This window comes from Sus scrofa, chromosome 18 (assembly GCF_000003025.6).
Source record: "Sus scrofa isolate TJ Tabasco breed Duroc chromosome 18, Sscrofa11.1, whole genome shotgun sequence".
Taxonomy (NCBI): domain Eukaryota; kingdom Metazoa; phylum Chordata; class Mammalia; order Artiodactyla; family Suidae; genus Sus; species Sus scrofa.
Genome location: NC_010460.4, coordinates 14632734 through 14646432, shown reverse-complemented (window position 1 = coordinate 14646432; position 13699 = coordinate 14632734). Strand labels below are relative to the sequence as shown.

Genomic DNA, 13699 nt, shown 5'->3' with positions numbered 1-13699 from the left:
TGGGAGGTACTGTTGGGTGATCTGAGAGCCGAGGAAGGGAGTACCCAGGTATTTCTTCTCTACCTTGAAAAACGTCTCTGATCGACAGAAGTCGTATTTTCTCTGCGGTCCTAGCTCTTGCCAGGCAGCCTCCACAGATTCCATTTCCCACCAGATGACGCAGCTTCCAAGATTAGGAAACCTCACTTCCTCCTCCGTCCTCCATCCTGAAGGCTGGTAATCTCTTCCTGCTGCTGCTAATCTCCCAGCTGCTTCACCTTCTCTTCTCCTGTTTTATATCCCAGCTCTTCCATTATCTGTGTAACCAATTCTTTAAATTAAATATCCAATGTCTAAAAATCTTAGGGTGGTTTCTGTTCTCCTGGTTCCCTGACTGATACACTTGTAACCAGCAAGTGGGCTTGTTGCCAGCTGTACAACGGAGAGACCAAACACTGAGGCAAAGGTCTTTTACAGAAAGAAAAAGGCTTTATCGGAAGGTGGCCAAGAATGGAGGCAGCAGAGCTCAGATCTGTGTCCCCGGTGGGCTTCTGAGTGGGGCATCTCACTGAGTGGAAATGAGGAGCAAGAATGGGGCGGGGCTCGGAAATGACTGGTGGAAAATAAGGGGGAATTTCAAGGGTTCTCTGCGCAGATGTGACGGTCCTTCATGCCTTTTTGTGAGCAATACATGCAATGCTGGGGGGTTCTGTATATTATACATGGTGGACTTTCAGCCTGTGATGTCCAGAGTTTATGGTCGGTCATTCTAGTCCCTCAGTGAGCTTATGCCTGCATGATGCTCAGTCAAAGGGGTTGTTAGGAAGTTGTTTCCATCCCCGGGAGGCCCTGGGCCCCACCATTCTGGCCACCATCACTCATCTGGGGTATCAGTGGAAGGGGCTGTGAGCAAATTGTTCCCACATCTTCGCTTCTCTGGTACTCCGCAAGGCTAGCTTGCAGTTCTCAGTCAATCATTTTGTTTTTACTTCATGGGCCTTGTAAGGTACAGCATATGATGTCACACTTCCCATCCACATTTTAATATTTTTGCTATTGATTTATACATCCATCAATAATCTATGGGGTTGTTTTGTGTGCTTTTAAAATGTAAATTTGTTTTCCTTCATGTGATTATAATTACAATTTCCTTGATTGAAAAGCCCAGATATACAATAAAAAGATTAGGTTCCCATTAATAAGTTATATGACTTTTTTTCCCCACTTGAACTTAACCAAACCAAGGTAAATTAAAATGCTAATATGGAGAAATGCTGTATTCAAAAAAGCAACTTCTTGGGAGTTCCTGTCGTGGCTCAACAGAAATGAATCCAACTGGTATCCTTGAGGATACAGGTTTGATCCCTGGCCTCGATCAGTGTGGTTTAAGGATCTGGTGTTGCCATGAGCTGTGGCATAGTGGCAAGACTCGGCTCGGATCTGGCGTTGCTGTGGCTGTGGCATAGGCTGGCAGCTGTAGCTCTAGTCTGGGAACTTCCATATGCCATGGGTGCAGCCCTAAAAAAAAGCAAAAATTAAACAATAAAAAATTACAAAAAGCAACTCAGTGTTCCCTGATTTTATTTTTCATATTTACATCTCAAGTCATGAGAACTCTGCAGGCCTCTGAGTCTTCAATCTCATAATCCTAACGAACACAATGAATCCACCCGAGAATTTGTTCAGTTTTTGGCTTGCTGGGAATAAAGCCACCGCAGTCATCAACTAAACCTGCATCCAGTCTAAGGTCTACACTAGAGGTGTGTGTTAAATTAACTCTTTTGACTATGAGATGAACTTGCCTTATCTCTGGGGCGAGAGGAAGGGGAGTAACAGTGAGGGGAGGATGGCGAGGCAGGGTGCGGAAGAGGAAGGGAGCTGATCACGGGAAGTAGGGAGCCCGGGCGTGGTGTTACCACCCCAGGTTCTTGGACTCTTTAATCAAAGGAAATTGATAAAAGGCCAGACAAGAAATTCAAGCCTTACTGGGCTGTGGCACGAGGGAGAGACGACAAGTAGCAGGTGTTCCTGCTCACTCCCTGAGTGGGCTGGAAGGCTAATTGGTTCCTTGAATGGGGTGTGGGTAGGGGTAGAAGCGTGGCTTAGGCTGGAGGGGTTGCATAGGTGGTCTGCCCAACCCCTTGGTGTGCAGGGATCACGCACAGTATACCCTGCTTTTGCTCCTGGCACCTCAGAACAGGGTTTAATGATAAGTCGTGTGCCCAAGGCTCTGCTTTCTACCGGGACACAGCTTTAAGAAGGCCAGAGAAGCACGTGTGGAGGAGAATGGCTATGGTACTATTCCCTATGAGTCAAGAGATGCTAAAAGCGCAGGCAAGAATCAGGGCTAAAGATAGCCTGTATGTCAGCCTCTCAGGGACCTTGAGCTATCATCATTGGAAAAACAATACCCCACTGCCTCGCCCTCAAAAGAATCCTAAAAAGTCATAGATAATGACTTTCCTATATTTACTTATAAATAGAATTCATAACCTGTGCTCTTGTCTGGTTGGCAGCAATATTCTGATTATTCTAGTTTTTACTTCTTCCTTAGTGTATGTATTAGCTCTCCTAGGGCTGTTGTAATAAACTGCCACAAATTTGGTGGCTCAAAACACCAGAAACCTATTCTTTCACAGTTCTGGAGGCAGGAAGTCAAAATCAAGTTGTCAGAAGGGCCGTGCTCCCTCTGCTGGCTCTAGGAAAGAATCCTTCCTTGTCTCTTCCTAGTTTCTGGTGGTTGCCAGCAATCCTCAGGGCTCCCTGGCTTGTAGCTGCATCACTCCAATCTCTGCCCCTCTGCCTTCATATAACCCTCAAGAATGGGATTAGTGCCCTCATAAGAAGACACAAGAGATATTGTACACTCTCTCCCCCTCTCGGCCATATGAGGATACAACAAGAAGATAGCCATCTGCAAACCAGAAAGTGGGCTCTCATCAGACACTAGATAGGCTGGCATCTTGATCTTGACGTTCCCAGCCTCCAGAACTGTAAGAAATAAACTCCTGTTGTTTAAGTCACCTCTAGCCCATAGTAACTTGTTATAGCAGCCCAAGTTATGACAGTTACTAAGGGGAAAGAGAGACTTTACAATGGGTAAGTGTGGCAGATACCTCTTGTATTAGTTTTCTACTGCTCTGTAACAAATCGCCACAAATGGCTTGAAACATCACCATTTATGATCTTATGGCTGTAAGTCAGAAGTGCAGGTGGGTTCTCTCAAGGTCAGGGTCTCCCAAGGCTGAAATCAGGGTATTGGCCAGGCTGGAATTTTGCCAGGAGGCTCTGGGGAAGCATTTTCCTTCCAAACTCAGTTTCAGGTGGTTGACAGAGTTGAGTTCCTTGTGGCTATAGGACCGAGGTCCCCATTTCCCTGGTGGCTATCAGCGAGGGGCCACTCTCAGGTCCTGGAGGCCAATCCCACTTCTCTGCCACAGGTCTTCTCCAACTTAACAAGGTAGACCTCCTGGAGTTGAAGCCCTGTCACACTTGGCACTTCTCTGCCCTCACCTTCTGCTCTCAGCCAGAGAAAATTCTGCTTTTTAAGGGCTGATGTGATTCAACTACACCCACTCGAGTAAGCTCTCTTTTGCCGTATGACAGCAAAATCATGGCAGCAACGCTGTGAGCCAAGGTCACAGGACCATCCTAAACTTCTGCCTACCACCCCACCTCAACCAAGTGGTCAACTTACTGTTATCAGAAATAGGACAGACTGAAATTGTGTATCACCTGCTAGGATACAATGAGAAGCTAGCATCACATCTGTGATATCCCTGCCAAAGATGCACAACTTGAATATAAACATGAGGAAACATCAAACAATTTCACCATGAGAACTGCCCATCAAAACCAGTGGTTGATAATCTTCAAAATAGTGAAAGTTATGAAAGTCAGAAGACTGGGGGAACTCTATGAGACTGAGAAATACAAAAAGACATGATAAATAAATGTGGTGCAGGATTTTGAACTGGATCTTTCTGCAATAAAAGACATTTTCTTGGGACAGATGATTAAAACTTGAATGGGGTCTGAAATTAAATGACATTAATGTATTCCAGTTAATTTCCTCATTTGCATGGTCAAAATGTATAGACGTAAGTCTTTGTAAAAATCACATACTAAAATAATCAAGGGTGGTGGGGTATCACACCAACAAATTACTCTCAAAATACTCAGAAAAAAAAGAGCTCTTTGTACTATTTCTGCAATTATTTCTTCAATTACTTCAAAAGAAGAAAAAAAGGAATCAGGAAAGATCGTTTGTGAATCGAGAAAACAAGAAAGGCAGAGTTCCCATCGTGGCTCATCAGTTAATGAATCTGATTAGTAACCATGGGGTTGTGGGCTCCATGCCCGGCCTTGCTCAGTGGGTTAAGGATCCAGCGAAAGGCAAGTTAGAGTCCCAAGAGAATTTAAAAGAAATGATTTTGGGGGGAAAAATCTCATACATTCTTTTAAAAAATCCATTTTGTTTTATTTTGAATATTAAAAAAAATTAAATGAAAACCAAGCAAAAAGGTTTCTCTCCTTTAGGATATCGGTTTTTAAAATGGAAACCAGGAGGAAATTGTTAACCAGGAAGAAATGCAACTGAATTTAAGTAAGTTATAAAGCTGGTCTGAGAAGCTGTCAGACAAATTGTGTATAAATATGGCAAAGCTGAAGCTCAGAGGACAGAAAAAGGCAGTATTCCTTTCTACAGTGTATTAAGAATATCATTGAGATGTTTCAAAGTATACAGAAATCCCAAAGGCTTTGTCAAGGTTCTGTTGACCTTGTGGTTACAAAAAGATGATGATCTTCCTTTATTTGGCAATAATCAGGGTTTATAATGAGTTTTTAAAAAATTAAAGCAACTAATATTTATTATTTTTACATCTCCTAGAATTCAGCACATAATAAATACATAGTGACTAACTTTCTGGTTTCTGTTTGAAAAAAAAAAAAATCACCCTGGATCTTTTTTTTTGTTTTTTTACTTATCTTGGTAACCATACAAGCATCAGTCTCTGGACGTGCCCAGAAACAAGGTCATGAGGTTCCACTCTTTGAGCAGCCCCACTGCCTTCTACGGCTCCCCTGCACTTGGCACTAGCACATCCGAATACAACCTCAGCTACGGCTGCATCGTTGGTCCAGTTCCCCACACCATGACCTTGAAACCATGTCCAAGCCCCGAAGGGAAAAGGTTTTTTTCCCTTTAGCCTCCCAGGCCTTCCCTCAGTCTCAAAAGGCTGATTCAAGAGTTAATGATTAGGAACTATTGTTACAGCTAAAAGTTAGCCAAAACAGTCTCCATGATGTTAAGCCCTGCCTTGGTCCACTAACTTATTACTAATGATGACTTTCTAGTTAGAGTTATATCGTGCCTAGTGTCCAGCTTTTTACAAATGACCTCTTCCTGACTTAATCGCTTTCTTTTACGAATGATGGCTTTCTAGTTAGAGTTCTACTGCACCTAGTGGTTTCCTTTGTAATTGAAACACTTCCTAACACCGCTTCCCCACAAGCCATCTTCTTTCCAGAGAAAAGGTCAAGGAAGGATAACCTTGACCAAAGACAACCGGAAACCATCACCAGATGGACTGACACAAGAATTGACAACTGGAATGATCTATGGGTCAAGAATAATATCGACTCCTTAATCTATAACCCCGTCTTCTGAGCTAGACCTATAAAACCCCTTGCTATCCCCTCTCAGGACAGGACACAGTGTTGAGGTGTGCTGTGTCCTCCTTTGCCTGGCAAAGTAATAAAGCTGTTCTTTCTGCTTCATCCAGAACTCTGTCTCTGAGACTTAACTGGTGCCGGTGTATAAAGGCTGAGTTTCGGCTACAGCTTTGTATGTGCATTCTCCTCACCTGCTCTTTGGAGTCAGGGCTCTGGCTTTTTTTCTGTTGGCGTTCAGACCTGTTGCTGTCACTCTCTCCCACCAAGGCAAAGGCAACAGAGTCTTAAGAGGGTGCAGGCTTCTGAAAATCAAAAATATCCACAAGCCCTACCACATTCTTTGTCCTCACAACCTCTTTTTCCTGGTGTTAATTATAGTAATAAAGCCACACACACATCACCCAAACAGATGCTTCATGCAAGTATTTTCTTAAAAGTCCAGAAATAGAAATAGGTTAGTAGATAGAAGTTAGAACCCACAACTCTAGCTCGCTCTCTTCTACCTGCCTCGCAGATTATGCAGCTTCCAAGGGGGATCTTCCTGCACCCCATGCTTTTCACTTCCTGGCAACGACTGGAAACAAGCTAGTCCTACAGGCCCCTGGATCTCCTGAACTGATTTCCTAATTTCTGCTTGAGCTTTCAGAGGACAAAAATGACTGCAGGAAAATACATCTCTGTACTCCTTTCTGCTCTAATTCTAGCACTTTAAGCATGGAACTTCTTTCGGGTTTGCTTATTTCTAAACCAACAGGTGATATTTGACAACGGAAATTACTGTAATCGTTGTGTTCTAATGTACTGTATGTAACTCGTTTCATTTATACCTATAAGCCGGAAGCCAAGCACCCAGACAAGGATTTTAAACACTTGCTTTATCCTAATCAAGGGCCTTTCAACATCATCCACTATGAATCTGTGGACTGAAAGAAAACCACACCAGATGAGAGGTGTGAGTTCAATTTTATTCCGGGTCTTACTGAGGACTACAGCCCGGGAGAACGTGGCCTCTGGGTACCTCTGAGAAACTGCTCCAAAGGGGTGGGGGTAGGGAGACTAGTTCACATGATTGCTGGGGGGCTGGGGAATACGTGCAGTCAAGTGTGCATCCGAGTGAAAGAATGCTGCTAGTTACAAAGACCAGACATCTCAGGTTAATGATTTTAGTGCTTCACTATTTTTGGGAAAATGCAAGCAGCTGGACTCATTACAACCTTTCCGGAGATATACATCGAACTATCTAAGGGGCCTGCTTGGCCGAAGCACAGAGCTTCCCGTTATCATCTTCGTCTCCCGTGTCTGGAGCACTGAGTGCTTCATCCTGTTATCGTCTTTATCTCTGCTGTCTGGAGTACAGGATGCACTGTCTGTCAGCCACTGGCTGCGCAGGGTTAATCTCTGTTGAACTGGATGGTGAGCAAAATTCTCTTTGCTTTTCTTCTGTCTGCCAATCTACCAGTTGAAAAGCGACACATTCATAGCTGCAGGCTGTACAAGCTCTGCCAAACAAATAGGTTTTGTCTCCCTGGAGCTTTGCCCTGCTTCTGTGGGTGAAGTGGGCCGGAGGCAGCAGCTGAGCCCCAAGGCTAATGTACGGCTGTGTGTTTTGGGCTGTGGCTGAAATGATAGGGCTGATTTAAGAGAGTCACCTGGTGCCAGCCAGGCTGGACTCAGGGGCTCTCAATGCTGGTGGGTCTTAGAGGCACTGAGGGTCTTCCGGGTCTTTGACATCACAGTCGGGTAAAGCCCAACCTCCTCTAGTGACCAGGAATTCACTTCTGCTAACTAGTACTTAGAAAAATCTTGTGTTCAAAGATGTCTCTCCCATGCTGAGGTAAGAACGTGCCTTCCTATATCGTCCACCTGTACGTCTCAATTCCGTATGCTGTGACCACAGTGATCAGGTCTTATCCTGATCCTTGTGTAAGGGGAAGAACAAATATGACTCCATATTGGATCTGTTTCTTTTACTTTAACCTTTGTATTCTATTGCCTTTGCTGCAAATTAATCCACTAAAGGCATGTTGCCTTTAAAGTAAACATAAAGGCCCATCTCTAGGAACCCTGCCTCTGCCTTAAGCATTAAGCTAAAATACCTCTGTTTAGCCTGCAGGGAACATCTTGGCCAGGTCCACCTATGAATGAAGAATGAGGGTAGGAAAGAGGAAATTGACAGGTAGCCTCCTAAGTCTGGCCTGAATCAGGAACTATGTGCAACAGTCTACTGTCTTTTTTACTCTACTTCCTCACTTCCCCCTCTTTGTTCTATAAAAAAAATTAGCATCTAAACCCAGGCAGGATGGTTCTTTGGGACCCTAGCCACCATCTTATGCCAGCTTTCCACAGAAAGTTGTTTTTCCTGGTCCTCGGAACTCCTCTTTCCTATGGTGAGCAGTATGATCTGGGACTTGGTTAACACCTGTGAAATCCCTACATATATTGGCTATAGCTGCCATAGTCCTATGCTATGAAACCGGAACACACCCTCACACCATGCACAAAAATAAACTCAAAATGGCTTAAAGACTTAAACATAAGACAAGATACCATCAAGCCCCTAGAAGAGAACACAGGCAAAACATTCTCTGACATCAACCATACAAATGTTTCCTCAGGTCAGTCTCCCAAGGCAACAGGAATAAAAACAAAAATAAACCAATGGGACCTAATCAAACTGACAAGCTTTTGCACAGCAAAGGAAACCGTAAAAAAATCCCAAAAAGACAACCCATGGAATAGGAGAAAACAGTTTCAAACAATGCAACTGACAAGGGCTTAATCTCTAAAATATACAACAAACAGTGCTTTCAAACTATTAACTGAACAGCTACAGAACTGTTGCAGCTGTTCTAGACTGACTATCTCCCCCAGATTCATATGCTGAGACTCTAACCCGCAATGGGATGGTATTGGGAGATGAGACGGGGAGTTAGATTAGATCATGAAGGTGAAGCCCTCACGATGGGATTAGTGGCCTTGTTAGAAGAAGAGAGAGATCCCTCTCTCGCTCTGAATGAGCCCAAGGAAAGACAGACAGGGAGAAGGCAGCTGTCTACAAGCCCAGAAGAAGGGGCTCACCAGGAACCAAACTGGCCAGCACCTTGATCCTGGACTTGCCAGCCTCCAGAACTGTGAGAAATAAATGTTTGTTGATTAAGCCACCCAGGCTGTGATTTTCTGTCAGTTTGAGCTAAGACAGGAACATATCATTCAGAGGAGTACATGGATCCAAACATGAGATGGAGAGAGACACCTGGTTTCTTACTTTGCATTGAAGGGGGTGGAATTTTTGACGTCTTTCCCATTCAACTCAAGGAATGTACCGCAGAGGACTCTGCAGGGCTGTGCCCTGTCTATGGTGGAGAGAGACTGCAGACGAGGACCGGACGGATGGTCCCAGTTCTCCGGACAAAGGAGGATGTGAGGTCCTCTAATGTGGCTGAGGAACTGACATGCAGTAAGGGGTTTCAGGGAATGGATGAGGCTTGGAATTGCTTCTATGAGTAATGCCCCAGGGAGTTAACTAAGGATGAAAAGAGGAAACTTGAGCAGCCTTGAGGTTACCACTGAGGTTACACATTACGGATTTAGAGTTGATCTGACATGCAGACTTCTGTAACTTTCTGCAGGAGCCTGGCTGCCCAGGAGAGAGACAGAAGCGTTGATTCCATCTAGCACTGGGGATTGCAACGCAATTAAGAGCAAAGGAATCCAGGAGGCTTGCTGGCATTAAGTGAATGACTCTTAACTAAAAAGAGCTTCAAAGCAGTTGGACAGGGGATGTTTCAAAGCAGGAGACTGCCCACGTGTGTAGGTATGAAACCCTGCCACCCCATTGCTGGTCTAGCCACTTCTCTGGTTTACATTATATGAAGGTCAAGATCTTCTTGCCCTCTGCTGACTCATCACCCTTTATGGTCTATCCTTTAAGTCCACTGCCCCTTCAAACTTGAGGCTCCCATCATAAGTAACAATTACCACACTGGACTTGGTGACCAAATGGGTGGACAGTTTAGTAGAGACTCTGCTGCCACCCAGTGGTCCTTTGTCACTTCACATGCCTATGGTATCCAAGTTAGGAGAGAGGCAAGGGAGACCACACCTACTAATACATTGTCTACAAAAGTTGGTTGAATTGATTTGAATGTTGAAAAATCACCAGTGGGGATTGTAGGGGATGGAGTGGAGATGATGGCTGGGAAGTGGCCACTAAACTTTTAAATGAGATATGGTTTAAATATTTGGCTTTCTCAAGCTAAGTAGCCGTTTTCAGCCTTTCAGTGACTGCTCCAACACATCGCCACCGGGCACATCTCCCACACCTGGTCCTTTGCAATTTCATGTATATCCTTCTAGGGCAGGAAAATATCCTTAATGTCGCTATGTACTCACTGCCTGAAACGGACACACCGTAAGCAGAAATGCTCTTCTGACTTCCACTGTCAACTTTCCGTGAGGAAGGTTTTCATCCAGGAGTCCTGAACATGTGGTTCATGGAGCCCAGGCTTCGGGGAGGTCCTGAAATCAAGTACAAAATTTTATACTTGTGAACACTTGTTTATTTTCTCTCATTAAAAAACAAACAAACAAACAAAAAAAACCACAAAAAAACACTAAATTCTTAAAAGAATAGGTGGCCCATGAAAGAGGAAGTGCCTTGGTTTTAGGCAATTCAACTTCCCTTGATATCAGGCAAGTTTCTGTAACCTCCAAGCTTTTCTTCTTTTTGAGTTTGTAAATGTTTTTGGAAGTTAGTTACTGTACTTTCCCATATTTCTCCCAGGAAGCTTGTAATTTCTGCACACCAGCTTCTTAGGTAGCCCTGCTCTTGGCTACCCTGTTCTTGGTCAGCTGGGTCTTTGGCCAACCCAGAAGCATTCCACTCTCTGCTCCCTAAAGGGCAGAGAGTTTCTAAAGGGCTTTTCATTCCTCACTTAGTAGGATCCTACATTTCCGCTGAGAGCTCACCCCAATCATGTGCATGGCTCATTCCTGCTGACCCTCTGATTTACCTTCTATGTGGCTCATTAGCTCAACAGCCAAAGTGCGGAGTGGCTCCCCAGACGCCTAGCTGCCTGAGGGGCTGACTGCTGCCTTGAACACTGATGACTACTCTGATCGCCTCTTCCTTCTTAAGACATCTTTGCAGGGCAACCAACTTATCAGGTGATTTCTTCGTCAACTATGATCATAGATACTGTTCATTTTTTTTCCTAACTTTTTGTCATGGAAAATTTCAAACATATACAGAATTGTATAAAAATAGTATATTGAATGTAATGTACAGATTGCTGAGCTTTAGTTATCATTTTATAGCCAGTACAACTTCACCTGTATCCCCTTGCTTTCCATTCCCCCTCCCAATTATTTTGAAGCAAGCTCCAAACATAGTATCCTCTCATCTGGGAGTTCCCATCGTGGCACAACGGACTAGGAACCATGAGGTTGTGGGTTCAATCCCTGGCCTTACTCAGTGGGTTAAGGATCCAGCATTGCTGTGGCTGTGGTATAGGCCGGCAGGTGTAGCTCTGATTCACCCCCTAGCCTGGGAACCTTCATATGCTGTGGGTGCGGCCCTAAAAAGCAATAATAATAATAATAATAATAATAATGGTATCCTCTCATCTGGAAATATATCAGTATATATCTCTGAAAGGTAAAAACTCTTAATACCACATTCCACCTAAAATTTAGCAAAAACTTTCCAAAGTCATTCAGTGTTAAATGATAGTGGCTGAGGGTAGTTTCTCTTGTTCAGTTTCAAGTTTGAGTTTAAAAACAAACAAACAAAAAAAAACAATTAAATTTTACTATTACTAAGCTATCAAACTACCATTTAATTCGGTAAGTCAGGATATTCAGCTTCTACTGCTGACAAAAGTTCATAGAACTGAAGACAAGTCCACAAGAGTGAAAAAATTAAGTTTTTATAGTGTTATTTCAATAACTCATGAGAGAGTCAGATATTTTCTGTGAAGTATCTGCTAATGAGTCATACAATGAATAATCAGTCTTTAACATCTTACTTTTCCACAAACTTTGTAAATTTGTCCAACACTGTTTCTGCTCCACACAGATTTTTATCACCAATATACATCTTAGCAGATTCCACTTCAGATTGTATTAAATTAGCGATTGTCTCAACTTATTTGAAAATATTCTTGGAGTTCCTGTTGTGGCTCAGTGGTAATGAACCCGACTAGGATCCATAAGGACATGGATTTGATCCCTGGCCTCTCTCATTGGGTTAAGGACCTGATCCAGTGTTGCTGTGAGCCATGGTGTAGGTTGCAGATGCAGCTCGGATCCTGTGTTGCTGTAGCTGTGGTGTGGGGTCACGGCTATAGCTTTGATTTGACCCCTAGCCTGAGAACTTCTATATGCTTTGGGTGCAAACCTAAAAAGACAAAAGAAAGAAAGAGAGGGAGAAAGAGAGAGAAAGGAAGGAAGGAAGGAAGGAAGGAAGGAAGGAAGGAGAGAGCACAGCGGAAATGAACCCATGAGGACTAGTATCCTTGAAGATGCGGGTTTGATACCTGGCCTTGTTCAGTGAGTCAGAGAACCAGCATTGCCACAAGCTGTGGGTAGGCTGGGGAGGTGGCTTGGATCTTCCATTGCTGTGGCTGTGGTTTAGGCCAGCAGCTGTAGCTCTGATTTGACCCCTAGCCTGGAAACTTCCATATTCTGTGGGTGCGGCCCTAAAAACAAAACAAAACAACAACAACAACAAAAAGAAATAAAGAAAGAAAAAGAAGAAGAAGAAAAGAAAAAAAAATGTACTCAGACCACTCAGACCAGGCTTGTGACTTTGTTGGGGGTATTTCAGTTTCAATCTCCTCTTCATCATCTGTATATTGGGCATAACAATATGGTCTTCACATAAAGACTTATTTAAAGAATAGAGAAGAATGGAGTAAATAAACTCATTGTACTTCCATAAAAAAAAGAAAAAGAAAGAAAGAAAGAAAGAAAGAAAGAAAGAAAGAAAGAAAGAAGGAAGGAAGGAAGGAAGGTAGGAAGGAAGGAAGGAAGGAAGGAAGGAAGAAGGGAGGGAGAAAGGAAGGGAGGGAGGGAGGAAGGAAGGAAGTTCTTGCTTGCAGTTCCACACAAACTAGTCATAGAATAGTCAACTTGGCATTGACACCTCAGGTAAACAACAGCTGATCTGTGTTAGTACCATCTGTCAATTCGTCAAGATACAATGAAAAATACTCAGAATCATTAGCTTTTTTTTTTTTCTTTTTTTTTTTTTTTTAAGCTAGCTACTGATGTTGCTACCAGGGTCTTCAACTCTGACCAAGTGTTCTTACCAAAAGGCTGATCATCTTAAACATGTATATTTTCTCTGGACATAATTTTTCAGCTTTTATAGTCAAAGACCACCTAATTAAGTTACCATTGGTAAATGGCTTTCCATGATTGATAACAAGCGAGCCACCTAGAAACTTAGTTTGCAGCCTCATTTATATTTTTAATTCTTGTGAAGAAATTCTGCTATAATGAGAAATTCCGTTTTTAATTTCCTAATTTTTCTGACTATTGCTTTCCTGTGAGTGTGGAATATTGTGAGGCGTGCTTAACCTGGTAATGTTGACTTATGCATTTTTTAGCACAGTTACAGTGTCACTGCCTAATAAATATAATTCAATAACAAAACAAACCATATTCTACAGTGACTTAAAAGGGCAACATCTGAAGTTCACTCTTCTTGTTTTGACATGAAGGATATGCACAGGAAATATAAAAAATAAAGTCAGAGTTCCCCTTGTGGCACAGAGGAAATGAATCTCACTAGTAACCAAGGTTTCGGGTTTGATCCCTGGCCTTGCCTAGTGGGTTAAGGATCTGCTGTTGCTGTGAGCTGTGGTGTAGGTTGCAGACACAGCTCAGATCCTCCGTTGCTGTGGCTGTGGCATAGGCTGAAGGCTGTAGCTCTGATTTAACACCAAGCCTGGGAAACTCCATATGCTGTGGGTGCAGCCCTAAAAAGACAACAACAACAACAACAACAACAACAAAAAAGCTATGGAGATGTTTGAGATAT

The 13699-nt window shown here is 43.2% G+C and overlaps 1 protein-coding gene across 2 annotated transcripts in view; it reads right to left on the bottom strand.

Annotated features, from left to right (window-relative positions):
- AKR1B1 (aldo-keto reductase family 1 member B) overlaps nucleotides 1-13699 on the bottom strand; it is a 158801-nt gene that overhangs the window by 105884 nt on the left and 39218 nt on the right. For both annotated transcript variants that reach the window (XM_021078497.1, XM_021078498.1), the window contains exon 2: nucleotides 10048-10173. The gene's annotated coding sequence lies outside the window, so the exon portion shown is untranslated. The remainder of the gene's footprint in view (nucleotides 1-10047; nucleotides 10174-13699) is intronic.